General features: G+C 35.4%; 1 protein-coding gene across 9 annotated transcripts in view; it reads left to right on the forward strand.

Moving 5' to 3' along the window:
- Window positions 1–19,843, forward strand: part of GAB1 (GRB2 associated binding protein 1) — a 158,852-nt gene that overhangs the window by 41,711 nt on the left and 97,298 nt on the right. The window contains exon 1 of one of the 9 annotated variants that reach the window (XM_031943343.1): window positions 1,948–2,355. The exons of the other annotated variants lie outside the window; for them this stretch is intronic. The gene's annotated coding sequence lies outside the window, so the exon portion shown is untranslated. Of the gene's footprint in view, window positions 1–1,947; window positions 2,356–19,843 lie in introns of those variants that run through there. 9 annotated transcript variants of the gene reach the window in all.

The raw sequence follows: 19,843 nt of genomic DNA on the forward strand, positions 1-19,843 counted from the left end.
GTCTACACAATAGTTGCAAGAAGGATTTGAAGACCACAGCATAAAACATTGTGTGAAGTAGAATTTTGGAAGAGAAATCAATAGGATATAATCACCTTTTTTGTATGTGTGTGGGGATTTTTTTTTTGTTGGGTTTTTTATTGTTGTTTTTGGTCTGGATCTGTGATTTTTATCTTTTTGGAACTCCCCTTATGGAAACTCCCAACACCTCCACAAATGCAGATCGGCAACTCAGCTCTACCTGATAGTTTTAGAGATTGCCTAGAGCTGATAATATCACAGGCTGGAATCTACCAAGGCGCCCCTCTTGCATTTATGCATTTATATAGCACCTTCTGTGTGCCAAGCACTATACTAAGTGCTTTACAAATATTATCTCATTTGATCTTCACAACAATCATGCATAATCTGTGTTGTTTTTATCCCCATTTGAGAAAATTAAGGCAAACAGAGATTTAGTGACTTGTGCAGCGGCACACAGCTAGCCAAGTATCTTAGGCTAAATTTGAATTCAAACCCTTTCTCCCCTTATTCCAGACCCAATGTTTCCATCCACTGCATAATCTAGATACTTTAGCAACTGTTGCTGAGACAGTTCAGTGGTTAGACCCTATTTCATTTTCTCCCCTCTCTAGCACAGAATATCATGGGTCTCTCTACTTCAAACTGATGGTGCTATTTCTGGGCAATATTAAAGTGCTACTTTGTGAAAAATAGAATAAACTAAGATACCCAAGCAGTTCTACAGAAAGACTGCCAAGGGATAATGCAGGTTTAGGAAGAGGAAAGCAAACATTTTTCAGAGCCCCTCAAGAATAGCTTTCAACACTGTGGACTTTGAAGAAGCCCCAGGTTCAAGTTGAATTCCATCCTATGACTCTGCAGGTTATCACTGACTTGGAATTCTCATCCTCTTCATCTCTACCTCTTGGCTTCCTTTAAGTTGTGTTTTTTTTCCCTAAATTACTTGAATTGTATTTTTCCAAATAAACTCAGATAGTTTTCAACATTCACCTTTGCAAAACCTTTAGTTCCGAATTTTTCTCTCTCCTTCCCTTGCCCACCTTGCTGCCCAGACAGCAAGCAATCTGATAGAGGTCAAACCTATTTCCCATTCATCATGCTGAAGTTGCACCTTACACTAGAAGTCTTTCTTGATCCCTGATTCCCTCTTCTGACACTAGCTTTGTCATTAATTATCTTTAGATTGCCCTTTATATAATTTGTTTTGTTATAGTTTTGTTTTTAATTTTTCAGTTTTTTCTTTTTTTTTCATTTTTCTCCACCCCTTCAATTTGCCATTGTTCAGTTTTGTTTCAGGTTTTAGCTGACTCTTCATGACCTCTTGGGTTTGTTTGTTTGGGGTTTTTTTTTTGGCAAAGATATTGGAATGGTTTGCCATTTCCTTCTCCAACTCATTTTACAGAGGAGGAAACTGAGGCAAACAGAGGTCATAAAAGAGGGAAAAGGACCCACATGTGCAAAAATGTTTGTAGCAGCCCTTTTTGTAGTGGCAAGGAAATAGAAACAGAATGGATGGCCATTTGAGGAATGGCTGTGAATAAGTTATGGTATATGAATTTAATGAAATATTACTTTCTATAAGAAATGATCAGCATGATGATTGCAAAACAGCATGAAAAGATTTACATAAACTGATATTAAGTGAAGTGAAGTAGCAGAACCAAGAAAACATTCTACACAGTAACAAGATTATGTGATGATCAGCTATGATGGACTTGGCTCTTCTCAACAGTGTAGTGATTCAAGACAATCCCAATAGACTTGGGTTGGAAAAATGTTACTAGAGAACTATGGAGACTGAATTTGAATCTTACAAAAAATGAATGTTGAAAGCTGTCTTTACATGTTTTTGGAAAAATAAAATACTATTGAAAATTTAATAAAATAAAAAAAATTTTACATGCAATTGGGGGAAAATATTAAAAACAATTTTTTTTTTTTTTTAATGTTTGTTGACTGGGTGATCTGAAAGCCAGTGAGAACAAAGTAGGCAGTCCTTTGGACAAGGTCTTGGGTAAACCACAAGTCATAGGGGTAGAATTGTAAACTAGGACAACTTCTTCATATAGTGTCTGCAGTTTCAGAATAGTGGATGGTACCCTCCGGTGCAGTCACCAGACTTTTTAGCTTCATATCTGTTTTTTCCACCACACCCACAGATCAGTCTCATCTCTGACAGTGAAGCACCAGCAATATCTTGGCTGGAGATTCTTCTTTTGTGGATGCAAGGGAGCAGAAATCCACATATTTTGGGGATGTTTACTTAACAGAAGGCAATTTCCTTAATTAAAAGGTGAAAAAGGAGAAAGTCCCCGCAAATGGTCTTTTCTGGTATGTGTTCTTTAAATTTCCCTGTCAGTAGGAGAAAATTTATGTTTTGTAAGAGAATCTTCTGGTTTATAGACCAGACAATGGGGTGAATAATTGACTAAAATGGAAAATCAGCAAGCAGGTTGAAGACTTGTTGAGGTAGGTAATAACGGTACTTGGACTTTTGCTGTACAGCTCTTTCATATAATGCCTGCTAGTCACTTATTGGTTACAGGGTCTAGTTTATGGTCTGTATTTGCTGCAAATATGCTAATTAGCACAAATGCCACAATTTTGTTTTTTAAAAGCTGCTAATTACCTTTTAATTATAGTATACAGACAGTTATGCTTGGTGTGGTAGCTAATAGATCCCCATGGAGCTTCTTTCTTTATTCTTGGTTCAATTTGCAAAAATATTATTTTTCCCTTGCCTTTGTAACTGTAGAGTTGCTTTTGTCTTCCTTTGTCTGTATTTTTCTTGCTGTGATTCCCTCCTCTCTTAGATATCTCCTTAACATTTGTGATGGCAGGGAAAAGTATTGACCTGGTGCTCAATAATAATTCACTTTTTCGATACTTAGTATACATTCGTGAAAGAAAAAATGAGCATTCACTTTTTTGCTACTTGGTGTTCGTTTGTGAAAGATAAAATGCTAATTTCCTTTTTTACCAGTGAAAATTGGTGAAGGACACTCTAGAACCCAGTTTGTTAAATTGTGGCTCACAGCCCCATATGGGGGCTCATAACTGAATGTGGGGGGATCACAGAATTATAATTTATTAAAAGTAAATGTTTGATTTGTATGCCTATTTTGTATACCAATTTATGTGATGTCACAAAAATTTCTCGGGCAAAAAGGAGTCACTAATGGAAAAAGTTTAAGAAACCCTGCTCTAGAAAACAAAAATGCTTCACATTTCAAATAGGAGTTTTAGGAAAGAGATGAGAAATAGGGTATGGTTTTTGTAATACTAAAGGAAGATTCCAATCTTTAAAATTAGTGAAGAACAGCAGCACAGCAGTGTCTCACACATCTGGAAGAGAGTATTTTGTGTGCACAGTTTCCTATTTCCTGATAACTGCCTTTACTGTCCTGAATCTGTGATCCTATTACTGATAACTTCAAGTCACTTCCTGTTTGTGAGGGAATGAATCTCCAGCCAAAGTGTGTGCTTGTTGAACTGGTCAGCAATTATTAAAGAACGAACAGGAAACCAATCTGCTTAACAGTCGTGCCTTAACAACATAGGACAAACTGTAGCTGAGTGATAATTGCAAAATGAAATCATGTGTTGTAAGTTTTCCTTGCAAAAATGAAGCTCCAAGAATAGAAATCCTTTTTTTGGTGATTATCTTTTTTTATTTTTCTATTTTCTATATTTATGTTTTATTTATATATATTTCATATATTTAGTTTTAATTTATATTTATTTAAAAGTTGGATGAATGTTATTATATAACACAATCATTTTCCAATTTGTCATCATTAAATCTTTTCTTGCATCTTAGTGGTTTATGCAGTATTATAGACTTAGACTCCTACCTCTCTACTAAGAAAATTTAATAGTGTTTCAAACCTGTTCTTTGGATTCAACTGATAATTGTGTCCATTATCCTCTAGATTCTTATTCCTTTAAGGATGGATGTTTTGTCACATATTTCTCTAAACTGGGAATTATTTTTCTAGAGTTAAAGAACTAAAGGCTGTATCCTATGGCCATACTATAATTATTGTTCTTCTCCTTCCCCTTTCTTCTTCTCCCTCTTTCTCCTCTTCCACCTTTCTTGAGCTGATTTGTGTTTGATTGTTTTGGGCCTGGATCACACCTATATTTTCTGAAGTTATTGAAATTTATTTTCTAAATACCTAGAGCCATATTTGACTAATTTTTTTGCCACTGAAAATTATTGAAAGACATGATCCCTTTCTCCTAAGGTTCTCATCAATTGCACATCTTCAAATACTTCTCTCTTGTTTTCATAGACCCATTCTCATTGTTGCTGCTTCTGTCTCTAGGGAGCATTTTAGCTGCCCTTCAGGAATTTGGTATCAAGTAAAGTGTGTTTAGATTAAATTGGGAATCCCTCGAAACCCTCAGAGCATCGGGGTCATGCACTGGTATTATTTCACTGGTTGATGTGGTTTTTAACTAGGAAGGTTCCTGAAGCCAGCCATTCTTTCCTGATTCTAAATTGAGGAAATTTCTATAGATCAGTATGTGAGAAAACCTAGCCTGTTTCACTGAAATGATTTTGAGCTGGATCTTAAGTCTCAGAGATGCTCTTGCTTTTGCTGGCAGAAGGGTGAATTATTTGATAAAGCTTCAGGGAAAGAATCTGCTTTGCTATGATTCTGCCACAGGAAAAATGGCTAGTGCCAATTATTGTGGGAATGTTACAGTTTGATTTTGTCAACAAAGTATGCTCTCATTTTCCAAATCTGGCATTGATCTGAATATTTTCTCTTCTGTAGACTTGTGTTATGAATTTTACTTGATATTATTCAATTTAATTGGCAGAAACTAAATGCTTTTCTATGTGGAAGGCACTACTTTAAGCACCAATGTTACCAAGACCAATTCTCCCACCCAAAATGGTTCCTGCTCTCTTAGAGCTTACACTCAACTTGTATGCAACTTATGCCTAGACAAGTGAATTTTAAAAGATATTTTTAAAATAAATATTAAATTTATTTTAAAATGATATTTTAGAATATATTATTTTTTAAAATAAAGTTTTATTGATATCTTTTGGTTTTACCAAAATATCTTCTAATATCCTTCTTCCTCCTTCCAGAAAGCCATCTCATATAACAATATTCTAAAGAAAAGAAAAAGAGGAAGAAGAGAGGAAATCAGTAGAACCAGTCAATACATAGAAAAAAGGCTAAAAATAGAAAAAGGGAGAAAGAGAAACATAATGAGTTTTGTTTTGGAGGTATTGGAATTGTGATATCTATAGAAACAATTAGGTGACGTTGACTAGGAGACACTTGAAAATATGGCTCTTCAAAGATGGAAGTCTTTTGCATAGTTCTGGAGACCTAGTGAGATCACAGAAATAATTAAATTAGAGAGTCCTGGAAGAGGAGAGAGCTGAGGGCAGTTCTTAGTATCCACCCATGCAAAAGGAGTTAGATGATAATCTTTTAAATGAGACTTAGAACAGTGTCATGAAAACCCAATGAGAAGAAAGTCTCTAAAAGGAGGGCTTTTGGCAGTTTTATTAACTTTTAGTACCAGTTTAGAAGGATGAAGGCTGAATGAGATAAGGCCATTGAAGATTCTAGTATAGAGATCATTGGTGCTTTCATTGGTGAAATCATTGATAATTTCAATGTCATGGTGGAGCCCAATGCCAGATTGCAAGAATAAGTTGAGTGAAAGATGAAAGGACATGCAACAGATGTAGCAACTCTTTCTAAGAGTGAATGTTGAACTTTATAAAGAATAGAGAGAAAAATAGTTTTTCAAATGGAAGTTGTTTGATGAGAAATCTTATATTGTGCTTTAGGAATCTTAATAAGAGTTTTAATTTTGGGATAATAACTAGTGCAAATGATAAGCTTTTAAAATGTGCCTAAGTATGAGAGACAACTTAGTTTTCCAGACTGTATTACTCTATAGGAGATGAAGAATATGTATGTGTGTGTTCTTGCAGGCAAGAGTGGCAAGTGAAATGTTAGCTGTCAGGTGATTATTTTATAACTTCTTAGTAGCTAAGACAGTTTGTTCCTTATACTTTTGTACCTTTCAGTTACAAATAGGAGGTCTTTGTTTTCTTTCATCAAAAATTATATGTTGGCCGATAGGGCCTTCATAGGATTTAAATTAAACAATTTAGAACTTCTCAATCATTGAGTTTAGTAATGTTTGTTATTACTCTGTGTTATTTAAAGATTTTGTTATGCTGTTCTAAATTAACGTACAACAGGAAAAGAGGAGATAGGTAAACCATTGAGTTCACTTACATATGTCAACAAAGCTAATCCTTTCATATGAAAATTTTCATTAGTGACTTGAATAAAAGCCTAAAAGGTATTTTATAGTATTTGAGAATGATGCAAAATTAGGAAAAAGAAATATTGCATAAGACCCAGACTGATAGGTAGAATAGTCTGTATATATAATAAGATGAAATTTAATGGGGATAGATGTAAAGTGTTATTTAGGTTTTAGAAATCAGTTTTGTAAGTACAAGATGTAAGGCATGAGCAAGTAGCATTTTTTGGAGGAAAAGACCTGGTTTTAAGAACAATATGATTCAGTAGTGTAATATGACAATTGAAAAACCTAGGGCCATCTTGGCTTGCATTGAAAGGCAGTTTCCAAGGATAAGAAAATGGCTTATTTCCTATTTGCTCTGTCCTGGTCAGACTACAACTGGGATTTTGTGTTTACTTCTGGGCATTACATTTAGAAAGTACAATGAAAAACACAGAAAACTTTTCGAGGCCATTGGCAAAGGATCTCAAGGTCTGCTGTAGGAGGTTCCATCCATGAAACTGGGGATGTTTAGTTTAAAGATAACTGTTCTCAGGGAACATGTTATCTATCTTTAGAAACTTGAAAGAGTGTTGTATGAAAGAGGAATTATATTTGTTCTGTGTGGTCCCAGATGTCAGAAGCAAGATCACTGGGGGGAAATGGCAAAGAGACAAATTTAGGATTGATTTCAGGAAAAAAGTAACAATAATTAGCGCTGTTCAGAAATGGATCGAACTGTAGAGAAGTGAGGTTTTCCCTCCTCATTTAGGTTCTCAAGCAAAGGTAAGATGACCATTTGTGGGATGAGTTGTAGTACAGATTCATTTTAGGAGATGAGTTATACTAGACCACAAAGATCTCTTCCAACTCTGAAATTCTGTGGGTTTTGTGATTTCCTTTGTGCAGAGCACAACTCATCCAATATGACTTATCCTTGGGGTCTTGCAAATCTTTAGGGAATCTGCCCAACAACATATTGGGGGCTTTCCTTTGGAGGTCTTTGCATGGCATGGCTACCAATCCAGCATGTAACCATCCCCCAGTTATACACTATACTTTCTTTTTCAGGAATGTTTTTCTTTCCATGACATCCCTTACGCCAATGACATCAAACTTAAATAGAAACGACTCTCTGTGGGCTTCTTGGTAACTTGGAAAAACCACATTATATTGTATAGTGCACATAATTGTATAGTTTGTTGAGCATTTCTTAATTACATTTTAATTTGGTTCCAACCACACTAGGGAGCTTTTCAGCCTTGAGTTGAGCACCACTTGGAATCTCCATCACAGTTTTTTGTTAGTGATATGTGAAAGCAAACTCATGCCCACACTGCCTCTTGTTGCCCTTTGGATAACCCTCAACTTTAATTGTTTCTGGGACATATTTTCCGTGACTCACAGACATATGGCATCACTAGGACATTGTTGTAGTGTTAAAAACATTGAGTCCACCAGTGCCCTTCATTTGATGTAAAGTCTGGTGAATAAACACCATTGCAATCTGTTAAAAGGAGGCTTGACTGAAATGTACAGAATGCAGATTCAAGTTTTTTCATTGACTTCTTATTAAAGAGTTTGTCTTGGTTATTATGAGCATAATACTTATATCAAGCATCCAAATAGTCTATAATTTAGCTGCAAAACTTAGCTTTATTCTGGGAATCAGAGAGGTTAAAAATTACACCTTCCATAGTCAGATAAATTAATAAGTAATGCTTAAATAGCACCGGCTATGTACCAGACACTACGTATGCTAATCACTTTATAGTAGCTAACATTTATAGAGCCCTTACTATGTGTCAGGTTCTATGTTAAGTACTTTACAGTTATTATTCCCTTGAGCTTCACAACAATCCTGGGAAGAAGATTGCTCCCAGGAATAATTAGAGAATATCAAAAGTATTGTAATCCAAGTAATCCTGAATTCCAGATATTCAGCATTTTGTATAGATTCTTTGTGACAGTCTTTTCACATGTGCATAGATAATACCTATATAATCTAATTTACCCTTTGGTTTGTTTATATTCCCACAATGTTAGTAAATTTTGTGGAAATTAAATCATATGTTAAAGGGTGATATTTAGTATATTTAAGTGAAGTGTTCCCAGCCACATTTCAGCTCAGTGAATGAACCTTGTGGAGAGAGCATGGACTTGTAAAGCAGGAGACCTAGTTTTGAACTCCATTTCAGTTACTTACTATCTCTTTGGCTTTGAGATAATCATGTTGCCTCTTCAAATTCCATTTTTTTCCCCTCATCTACAAACTGAGAGAATTGGACTGGACAATCACTTCCAGCAGGAAGGGACTGAATCTCTAATAATCAGCTCTTATTTTTTTTTTTTTTTTTTGGTCATATAGGATTAGATTTTCTCTGTGCTCTTTCTTAAAGCTTCTCATCAGCTGACTTAAGAAGCATTTTACCTTGTCTCTGGAAGGTTTGTTGAAAAGTGGAGAAATAGGTAGTTGATTCCTGAAAATTCTTTGTTCTGTTTTTGGGTGCTGACTTGTAATTTGAGAGAGGTGCGCTTTTTCTCAGAACTAATTTATGTGGGATGCTTTTGAAGGACTACAAAAAATGGATTGTTCGCTCAAGAAATCCCTTTTGACATTTTGGGTTGCTTGCAATATTATACCATGCTATTTGAAAATTGTATTAAGAGTCGATTATTCTGACTGCAGTGTCCTGGCAGACATGAGTATGTCAGATGTCTTGGCACAGTTTTTGACCAGAAGGGGACTTTCCCACTTCTTTATATAAGCAACAGCCAGGATGTGTGGGAGATTGATGAAATCTCTTCTGTTCTAGTGAAATGCTTTGCTCTATGTGCTACTTAATGAAAACAGACTGTGTGTGTGTGTGTGTGTTTAAATGAGATTAAGAAGTGAAATTAAAACCTCATAATGCTTTCTTTTGCTGTGGAATGTATTTTTAGACCATATAATGCAGGCAGTCTCCAATTTACAACTAAGTTGTATTCCCAGACGAATTGGTTTATGTAACTTGGAGGGTATTTTTTCCGTAGAAATGGTCTTAAAAGTGACTTTTCAGGGCTGAGGTCAGCCGGTAAAGCCTGTTTAACTCAGATAATAGCAGAAATACTGTATATGTACAAGGGGGAAAAGACAGGAAACAATACAGTGGCATTAAAAAAGATTTCCAACAGGTCTCAGTACTAGAAATTGAATGAATCAGGAAAAACAACTCAGCATAATTGGATAAAAAATAGATTTTTGTTGTTGCTGTTGAATGCTGGTGCTTGAGGAAAAACAGGATGATAGAAGACATTGGAACTGGTAGTTCAAATGGAGGGTTTGAAGGGGCTTTTGATCCTTTCAGGGATTTTAGAGGTTGATAACTCTGGTTTGTTATAATATCTAATTTCACTTCAGTTCATCCTGTTTTTCTTTTTTCTTGATACATGTGTATGACTAGCACAACCATGCTTATCAGCCATGTTTAAGTTCACAAATGGAATAAAGAAAATAAATGCTTTCAATCAGGAAACAAAATTTCCTCAGTACCCTCAAAGCAAGTTTTGCCTTTTTGATCTGCTTTTGAGTCTGTCTGTAGCAGTAACTCAGATTTCTCCCAAACTACCTTTAAAAGAAAAATTCTACTTAACTCCCTTAGTGTCTCTCTTTCATGGTCTCATAGTCTATTTCAAATGACCTCTCCAAAAGTCATCATAAGATCGTTCATGACTTCTTCAGCAAGCAAAGCCCAGTGGCTATTAAACTCAGATTTTTAGATCTTCATCCAATTCAGTCTTATTTTGAGCTGGACATTAAACCATGGATTGGTCAGTGGGACAGAACTAGGAGCCAGTACAGGCCTATGATCATTGGTCAGCCCCTACCCACACTCACACCCTCCTAGCCACTTAAGGACTGTTTATTTTTCTTTTTTTATCTTTGAGCAGACATAGTGGTTATGCTCTTGGATCACAGATTTTGAGCTGGGATTTCAGAGACAGTCTAGTGTCCTGTTTTATAAATGAGAGAACTGGGGCCCAGAGATATTAAATCACTTCTCAGGGTCCTACAGATGCTAAGTTTTTCATCTGGCATTTGAACCCAAATGTTCTTACCGAAAAATCCAGTACTCTTCCAGGACTAAATTTCACTTCCTATTGAATTTAATTGAACTGGGAACTTGAGGAGAAAATAAAAATGAGGAGAGGTTGTCTGAAGGAGGTGGTGGAGAGGATCTGGGATCATTTGATCTTGGCTTTAGATTGCTTTCCTGATAGCTATTAGGCAATCAGGTGGTAAACTTAAGCTCAGGAAGACCATTTTCCAAATCTGGCTTGTCTGCCTTGATTTCCTCATCTGTACAATGGAGATAATAATAACATTTATCTTCCAAGCTTATATGAGAGAATATTTATAAAGTGCTTTGCAATTGCTTTAAACCAAAATGCTTAATATTGTTGTTATTATCATCTCCAGCCTCTCTTAAGGCAACCAAGCTTTAGAATTAAAAGGGATTATTATCTATTGCTCTGTCTTATTTCATATAATCTAGAAAGTCAGTTAGACAGCTGAATAGGTAGCCAGTATGTGGAGGGGAATTCCTTATAGTAACTGTACAAAAGGATTAGAGATCTCTAATGATGGGTGACTTACAAATGCTAAGGATATGTGACATCTGGGAGGAGAGAGGAAAGGGGGGATCTTTGGGAAGGAGTCCTAACAAAAAGAGTCTTTGTGACTAGAAAAGTGACCATCCCATCAGGGATGCTCAGTGAATGTAAGGATCAATTATAAGTTTATGGCTATGTGGTATATATGTGTTAAAATTTTACAACAAGCCTTTTTAACAAAGCATCAGGTTGAAAAATATCTCATTAGAATAATAGTTTGTATTGATTATTTTGGGAAATTCTATTGTATTGTATTTATAGTATTGATTATTTGGGAAAATTCTAAAACTTTAGAGTTGGAAGGAACTCATTTACTTTAGTCTAAATTCATATTGCAGATGAGAAAACTAAGGGTTAGTGAAATGAATTGACAGCTAAAAATAAAAGCAGATATTGATTGAGTTGATGCAACACAAGCACTACACTACTCTCTAAAGGAACTTTAATGACTCTAAGATTTCATTAACATGGTTATTCCCTTCAGTGGGGCAGATTCTAGGCCATCCACCATTTTCATCATTTGTGATTCTTGTCCATTTTCATTCTTAGGATCATACACCTAATGCTGGCAGATATCTAAAAAGCTCTAGCTAGTCCAATTCCTGAGTTTTATAGATGAGTAACTGAGGCCAGGAGAGATGAAATAATATACCCAAGATCGTTTAGGCAATAAGCATCAGAGGCAGGATTAGAATATAGATCCTTGGACTCCGAAGAGTGCCTAAGTGGTGCCATAGTGCACAGAGTGCCCACGCCAGGAATCAAGGAGACCCACCTTCCTGAGGTCCAGTCTGACCTCAGATGTTTATTAGCTGTGTAAGTCAGGTCAAGTCACTTAATTCTGTTTGCCTCAGTTTCCTCATCTGTAAAATGAGCCAGAAAGGACCATTTTAGTATCTTTACCAAGAAAACCTCTTGGTAAGAGGTCAAACAACTGAAAATGACTCGTCAACAACAGCAATAACAACCTTGGATTTAAAAGCTAATGTTCTTTCCAATGTACCACACAAAACTACTTTACAGGAGGTCCATCCAATGCTCTGGGGACTTTATTCTAGTTTTCAAGATTACATGATATTAGTGGGACATATGGACTACCCTTTGGTTAGACTTAGGCCGCATCTTCAGCCCTCTTCCTTTTCTTAATAGATAAATCTTTATAGAGGCATCTTTTATGTCATTTCTTCCATCTAATTCTTAGTTTCATTTAGACCCTCTACAAGCCCACCTTTGTCTTTGGGTATATGGTAGTTTATACATTCTTTGGGGGTTTATGGAATTCTATAATTGACAATAAAACAAATGAGCCTTTGTTCTAAGAAGGTACTTTTGGGTCATTAAAATCACTGCACAATTTAAATTTTCCAAGGACAAATCAACTTCTTATTCTAGGTCCAACTTACTTCTTACTCTGGACCTAACTTATAGTTCATATATAACATTGGTCTAAGATGAATGCAGTGGTGGATAAGTGCTATAGGTTCCATGCAGGTGCATGACATCATAATGGACAATACATATGCTTCATCTTTTGATTTTTTTTTTTTTTTTGGTATGAATGATTAGTTTGAACGCTTAAGTAATTAATGGATCAAATTAAATCATAGGTACTCTTCCTCCTCTTCTTTCTTCTCCTCCTCCTCCTCTTTTTTCCTTCATCGTCATCTTCGTTTTCTTCTTCATCGTCTTCATCTTTGTCTTTGTCGTCTTCTCTTCTTTCTCCTACCTCTCTCTCCATACGTATACCGCCCCCCCCCCCCCCCGATGTATATGTATGTGTATGGGTTACACACACAAACACACACACAGAATATTCTGAACTTAGGTTACAAGGCAAGGTTTCAGTTCCTATCCTCCTAGAATTTGCAATCAATCCTATCTTGCCCATACTAGGTTTTTAGTGTTTATTGAATTAAATACCTACATTTCTTGAAACAAATCACTTCACTTTTTCCTGCCTTAGTTTCATCTTTTGTAAAATTAGAGTTAGACCATATGAGGTTCTTTTCAGTTCTAAAAGTCTGTGGTTCCATGAGTCACAGTCTTGTGATACTTTTGTTCCCCCTCCCTCTTTCAATAACCAAGCTTTTTATCCTTCCCACTCCCTTCTTTCATAAAATTCTTTTCTAGTTAGAAAGGTCTGGGATGGTTGCTTACAAGCACAATTTACTTAATCATATATGATCACAAGCTTTGAGGGGGTATCTGGTCTATTTTTTTCAATAACATGAATTTAATTTTCTTTCCTCACCCCCTTCCATTTGAATAAAAGAAAAACAAAACTGGTGTGTATATTTATACACACACACATACATATACATATATAATCTATATACATACTCAGTCAAGGAAAACAAATTTCCTACATTGGCCATATCCAAAAAGTAATATGTCTTATTCTGCATCTTAAGTCCATCACATCTCAGTGAGGAGGAGGGTAGCATGTTTCATCATGGATCAATCATTGCATTGATTAGAGTTTTTAAGTCATATTTTCAAGAGAAATTTGCAGAATGAAATACATTGTGTAGTAATCTGAAACAGTAATAGAGAACATATAGTTCCTTACCCCATGTGTGATGGCTTTCAGTTGGTTTTTGCTTAAAGAATTTGCACTGTTCCATCTACTGTGTTTCCCCATCTGTTCTCTTGATCCATTTATACTGACTTGTGAGGTGGTTGACTGCAATTAGGGTTACAGACTTGCTGTAGAAATGCATTAAGCTGGTGTTACAGACATAATGAACTGGCAGCTCCCAAGTCTTGATCACAGCTAAACTAGCCAGCTTGCTGCCATGGCAGCCACAGGGATATCCCAAGTCTTATTGATCCTATAACCAGACTGATGTGGGTACTGAAGAGGTGAATCAGCAAATTCTTTGGCAGCAGAATCTAGTCTGTTATTTGGTTTTGAGACAAAGTGCTTAAAAATTTCTCAAGAAATCTAGATAGAATTTTAAAAAAAAGTTTTCAGTGATGTCTTTCATTTTTGATATTACCTATATTTGCCGATATATCACCCTTTTCCTCTGGGGATTTCATCTCTTATAATGAAGGAAAAGAAATTCATCAAAATCAACCATTATATTTAAAAAGTTTGATATTACATTCAGTATTCTATATTCATAGATTTTTACCTCTTTAGAGAAGTGTGAATCAAGGGAAAAGGGGGAAATATTTTTGCATATATCTTCTTTGGGATTACATTTAGCCATCTCACAGCATTCTATTTTGATTGTATTAACATTTGTCCTTTCCATTTACACCATTATAATAATTGTGTTTTGCTGGTGTTGCAAAGATTTTTATGGACTGATGCAAAGGACAGCATGAAGACTTATTGAAACAAAGAGACATTTCTAAGGAAGGGTTGTTGTAACTGATGTTTGTTGCAATAGATGTGGCTAGACAACAGTTATATGTAAAGAACTTGGGGGTTTCGTTGGACTGCACGTTCATTGTGAGTCAGCAGTGTGACTTGGCAGCCAAAAAAACCTAGTGCCTTAACAGAAAGAAATATGGTGCTTTGATTAAGGGATGTGAGAATTCTGCTACCCTTTACCTTCATTAGAGCGCATCTGGAATATTTTATAAGTTCTACACTTTTAGCTATACCACTGACAAGTTCTAGGATTTCTAGAAGAGGAAGAGAGAGAGGGAGTCGCATCATTTTTGAGAATAATTAACCAGAGATGATAATATTTGAGCCCTCCTCATCCCCCAACTCTCATCCATTATTTTGTTCAGGTACTTTTAGGAAGTTAGCACAGGATAAAGAGATTGGCTTCCTCTATTAAGCCCTAAAGGTTAGAATTAGGACCAATAAGTAGATACTACCTAGTGGCAAATTTCAGTTAAATTAAAGGAAATTTTTCTTAACCACAAGAGTTAGGCAAAAAATATTTACTGAGATGACAGATTCCTGTTTGTTGGAGTATTTTCAAGGAGATACTTTGTTTTTCCGGGGACATTGAAGATTTCTGCATCGGGTATGGTTTGGGACTAAAGTCCTAAGAGGTTCTTTTCAACTCTAAGATTCTGTGATTCTGGGCTTTTTTGTTCTTCAGAATTATTTTAGGTTGCTAAATCATGGTAGAAGGCAGTGTTGCTCAATGCAAAGAGCATTGACTTAGGAGTGAGAAGACAAAGGTTTGCCACATACTTTTTTTGTTTCCTTGGAAAACTCAACCTCTGGTATTCTATTTCTTCATCTATTAAAGAAAAAAAAAAAGGAATTGGACTCCTGAAGTCCCCTTCTAGGTCTTAAGTCCACGATCATATATTCCATATTTGTGAAGTTCCCTCCAACTTTAAGGATATTGTCAAGCTCTTTTAGAAATTAGGATTAAAATCTCCCATCTGCTCCATTTTCTGTTATTATAGTAAGTAAAACAGTTGAAGTGAGCAGCTAGGTGGCACAGTAGATAGATCATTGAGCTTAGAGTCAGGAAAGCCTAAGTTCAAATTCAGTCTCAGATGCTTATTAACTCGGTGACTCTAATCAAGTCGCTTAACTGTTTGTCTTAGTTTCCTCATATATAAAATGAACTGGAGAAGGAAATGGCAAATCACTCCAGTATCTTTGCCGAGGAAATTCCCAAAGAGGGGTCATGAAGAGTTGGACGTGACTGAAAAACACCTAACCCACAAAATTGGCTTCTAGGTAAGACAGAGTAGATTTGATTGGTTTCTGAATTTAGAACTTTAACTGGGAGTAGGAGGTGGGGAAAGGAAAAGTATGCACTAGATTTGCCAGGCAGGTAGATGGTTAGAGAGAGGTGGGAGTAAAGTGAAGAATAGCTTTCCTAAAAGAGTATTCTAGGAGAGACAGCAATCAAAAGAATGGAGAGTTTGGGTCCTTGAAGGGAACCACTAAATGAATGAGCTCACCATCCATTCAGTACTTTGAGTTTGAGGTTACTGTCATTTTATGTAGCCTAAATGAAGCTTGTATTTTCACTTCTTGCTGCCTCTTGATAATAATATTTTCCCTACCTTCACTTTGTACACTTCTTTAAAATAGAGTTTACCTTCATATCCCCAGTATCTAACACAGTGCCTGACACTTAGTAGACACACAAAAAATACTTACATGATTTCTCTCTGATTTGGCAAATGGATATTTTTGCCAAGGAAGGAATGAGCCTTCTTTATTAAATGAATTGGTGGTACTGATGACAATTTTTTTCAATTCAGTTAAATTGGTATCGATTTAAGGTTAGAATTTCTTAACAGTCTCATTTCTTATGAATTCTATATATATTTTTTCCCCTTTTCTTAAGAGTGTTCAGTTTTATTGTCACAACTTTATTGTGACTAAAGTAGTTCCTTAGTGAAAATATTAGTTAAAATATTAAATATTGCATAACCACAAAGAATTTATCTTTGTTATTTCTCTAGTAGAATATAAACTCCTTGAAGTTGGTGATTATTTATTGTGTTTTTTGGGGGAGGAGCAGTGGGGAAGGAGACTGATCCCTTTCCTTGGTGCTTATAAATAAGATTGAATGCAACTGGAGTTGATTTGGGAAATTTAATTTTCTGTCCAATTCTACCAATCTTTATTAAAAGTCTATTATGTTAAAAAAAAAAAAAAAGTCTATTATGTGGCAAAGGCACATTCAAAGGGAATTCAGGGACAAGGAGGGAAAAGAAAAAGCTTCTGCCTCCAAAGAGCTTCATTTCCCCATGGGTGGAAGAGATGAGAAGAAAATATTCTAGGTGCATCTAGATTGTACCAATTGAAGTAAAGAGAGAAAAACACTTGGAAGTAGAAAGTGGTACCAGAGCCGTACTCTAAAGGGAGTCAGGGATTCTGTAAGGGAGAGGTGAGGACCAGAGGGAATTCCAGTTCTAGCTTTGGGCTTATCTGCATTAATAACTGGAGATGGAAGGAAGATTTTAAATAACGAGGATAGCTAGCTTTGACAAAGAGAATAAGAGAGTATCAATCAGTTTTCCTGAAACTTCCTGCCTACCAGAGAAGGAAAATGTTTATATATATATATATATTTTTTTTTTTTTTGGAGTTATTTTAGAATTTTCTCTTTAAGAGAAATGAAAGAACTAGTATCCAGGTTTTTGGTCTGTTATCTTTTTAAATAAGAGAAATAATGCTTAAATGAATCCTTAGATTATTAATATATAATGAAGATATAATAAGTTGCTAATTTGATCAATTAATATATTTTTTCCCCTTCCCTTGTAATATCTGAAAAGAAACATATGGTTTCAAATCATTGTTACTGGGATAAGTAGAAATGCATTCCTGCTTTGAATGTGATTCCCTTTGTATTTCCCTAATTGTTGTAATTTCAGAGGGATTGAGTTCCTCCCAATGGGGATAGAACATAGAACATGACCTTGTTTTGGCTAGTTTCTTTCTCTCTCTCTCTCTCTCTCTCTCTCTCTCTCTCTCTCTCTCTCTCTCTCTCTGTGTAAGTGTGTGTGTTTTATTTTATTTATTTTTGCTAACATTTTGCATTCTATTGGATGTTTTATAAGGATTTTAGACAATTTTTTGTACATTAATAATATAGCACAAAATTTTCCATGCCATTTCAGAATGACAAACCTTGCAGCCAAAACAAAAATAGAAAGACCAAACATCACCTATGTTTGGCTTTGGAATAGTCAGAGGTGCACATTTACCCCTTTTATGCTTTTCCTCGACCTATTTTCCAAAGGCCTATTTTCATTTGCAGTAAGTGTTGGAAATAATTTTCAGGTAATTGTGAGTTGATAGTGTCTTTTAATGCTTAAATTGCTGAAATCATCAAGTGTGATTTAGATATTAAATCATTATATTTTAAGTAGCTCTCTTCTTAAATTGTGGAAAAAGCTTATAAAGAAAGCTTTCTAACTAATGCCATAAAGATCTTTGATAATAGAGTTGTAATGAGAATGGAACAGTGAGGACTTTTAACTGAGAGTGCCAGTTATAAAAGGTGCTAATAGCATCCTTGCACTTATTAAGCAATATAGAAACAACAGAACTGAGCCTTTAATTAGCAAGAATAATTAATTAAAATAGAAGCTACAAACTCTTTTTTGTCTTCCCTAACTGATGACCCAGCTTCTTTGCTCTCCAATTGACAGCCAATTTTCCATTAATATAGTTTGTGAAATTTGTCCCAGTTGCAAAATTTCCCACTTGAGGTTCTTGGTTATATATAATCATGTTAAATAACTGTTCATGATCCAAATTTTGACTTATCTTAGTAGCAAACATTAATATCACTCATTTGATGTAATACAAGCTATAAATTTTAAAATATTATTAATTTACCTTGATGTAATAAAAATCTTACCTGTAGTAATTAGCCAAATTATTTGTAAGACACCATTCCCCTAGTCTATTATTGTGACTTAAAGTCACAGAGGATAATCAGTTTCCCAAAGGAAAAACTCAAAACTAATTCATATTACCTTCCCTATGGTTTAGAAGTGGGACTAAATTTATCTGGATTATAATTCTAATGGAATTAAAATTCAACTATCATGGGGTTCTTGATGTAGCTGGCCATTGCTACTCTGTATCCTTTTAATTTTACTCCTAGGCAACAGCACAGTTATGTGATAGGTGGATTGGGCCCTCTTCTAAAAGCTTCCAGTACCAGGGACTCAAAAAACAATATGCTACCAAGGACAACCAAATGGATATAATGCAAATGGAGTGAAGGTTTTCTATGTACCCAGTGAAGTATGCTCTTGTGTCTGGATGGACATAGGTGGTGTCCTTGTGTAGAGAGAAGAAGGGGAGATACTTGTCTGCTGGAAGTCATGGGACCCATATTTCTTAATCTAACTTTAGATTACCCAATGGCCTTGCATGGGGAGGTAGGAAAAGAAAGTCAGGGATTATTTAGAATAACATATAAAATTTAGGTTCTCTTGTGGCTAAAATCCCACACAAAATCATGACTTTTATTTTATTCTGGAGTTGTCACATAGTCTTTCAAAGACATCATAGGAGCTAGATTTAGAACAAGAAAGAACCTTAGAGTACATCTACTACAGCTCTTCCATTTTATGGATCTATTTAGGATCTATCTATTTTGCATGAGTGTGCCTCACTGTTTACTTGGCTGTAATCGAGTTTTCACATGAGGGATTTTATGAGGACCATTTTTCTCTAGAAGAGTTTCATCTAATCTACAAAAGTACTCCCAATTATACACCAAAACTTAGACATAACAGCAAAATATTGATACTTCTGTCAAAGATGACCCAAAGAGTAACAATTAGGCAATAAAGCATTTTGGAATGTTAATTAACCAATCAACAAGCAGTTCTAGCTTTCTTTTTTTAAAAATTTTATTATTTTTTTATTACAGCTTTTCAAAACATATGAATGGATAATTTTTCAACATAGATCCTTGCAAAACCTTGTGTTCCAAATTTTTCCCTCCTTTCCCCCCACCCCCTCCCCTAAATGGCAAGTAATCCAATATATGTTAGGCATGTTAAAAATAGAATTAAATCCAATATATGTATGAATATTTATATAATTATCATGCTGCATAAGAAAAATCAGATCAAAAAGGGAAAAAATGACAAAGAAAACAAAATGCAAGCAAATAACAAAAAGAGTGAAAGTGCTGTGTTGTGATCCACACTCAGTTCCCATAGTCCTCTCTCTGGGTGTAGATGGCTCTCTTGCAGTTCTAGCTTTCTAACACTTACCTAAGCATTTGGGAGTGAGGGTTGGGTGGGGGTATGTACAAAGACAAAAACTGGTTGATTGTCTTTCATTCTCGAAGAGGATCAAAATGATATCACTCTATCAGTCAAGTTACAGTGTGTCTGACTGATCAGACCAATATGAGCTTAGCAGAGGTTGGGCACAGATAGTTCATGTAAGCATTTGGAG

This window comes from Sarcophilus harrisii, chromosome 6 (assembly GCF_902635505.1).
Source record: "Sarcophilus harrisii chromosome 6, mSarHar1.11, whole genome shotgun sequence".
NCBI lineage: Eukaryota > Metazoa > Chordata > Mammalia > Dasyuromorphia > Dasyuridae > Sarcophilus > Sarcophilus harrisii.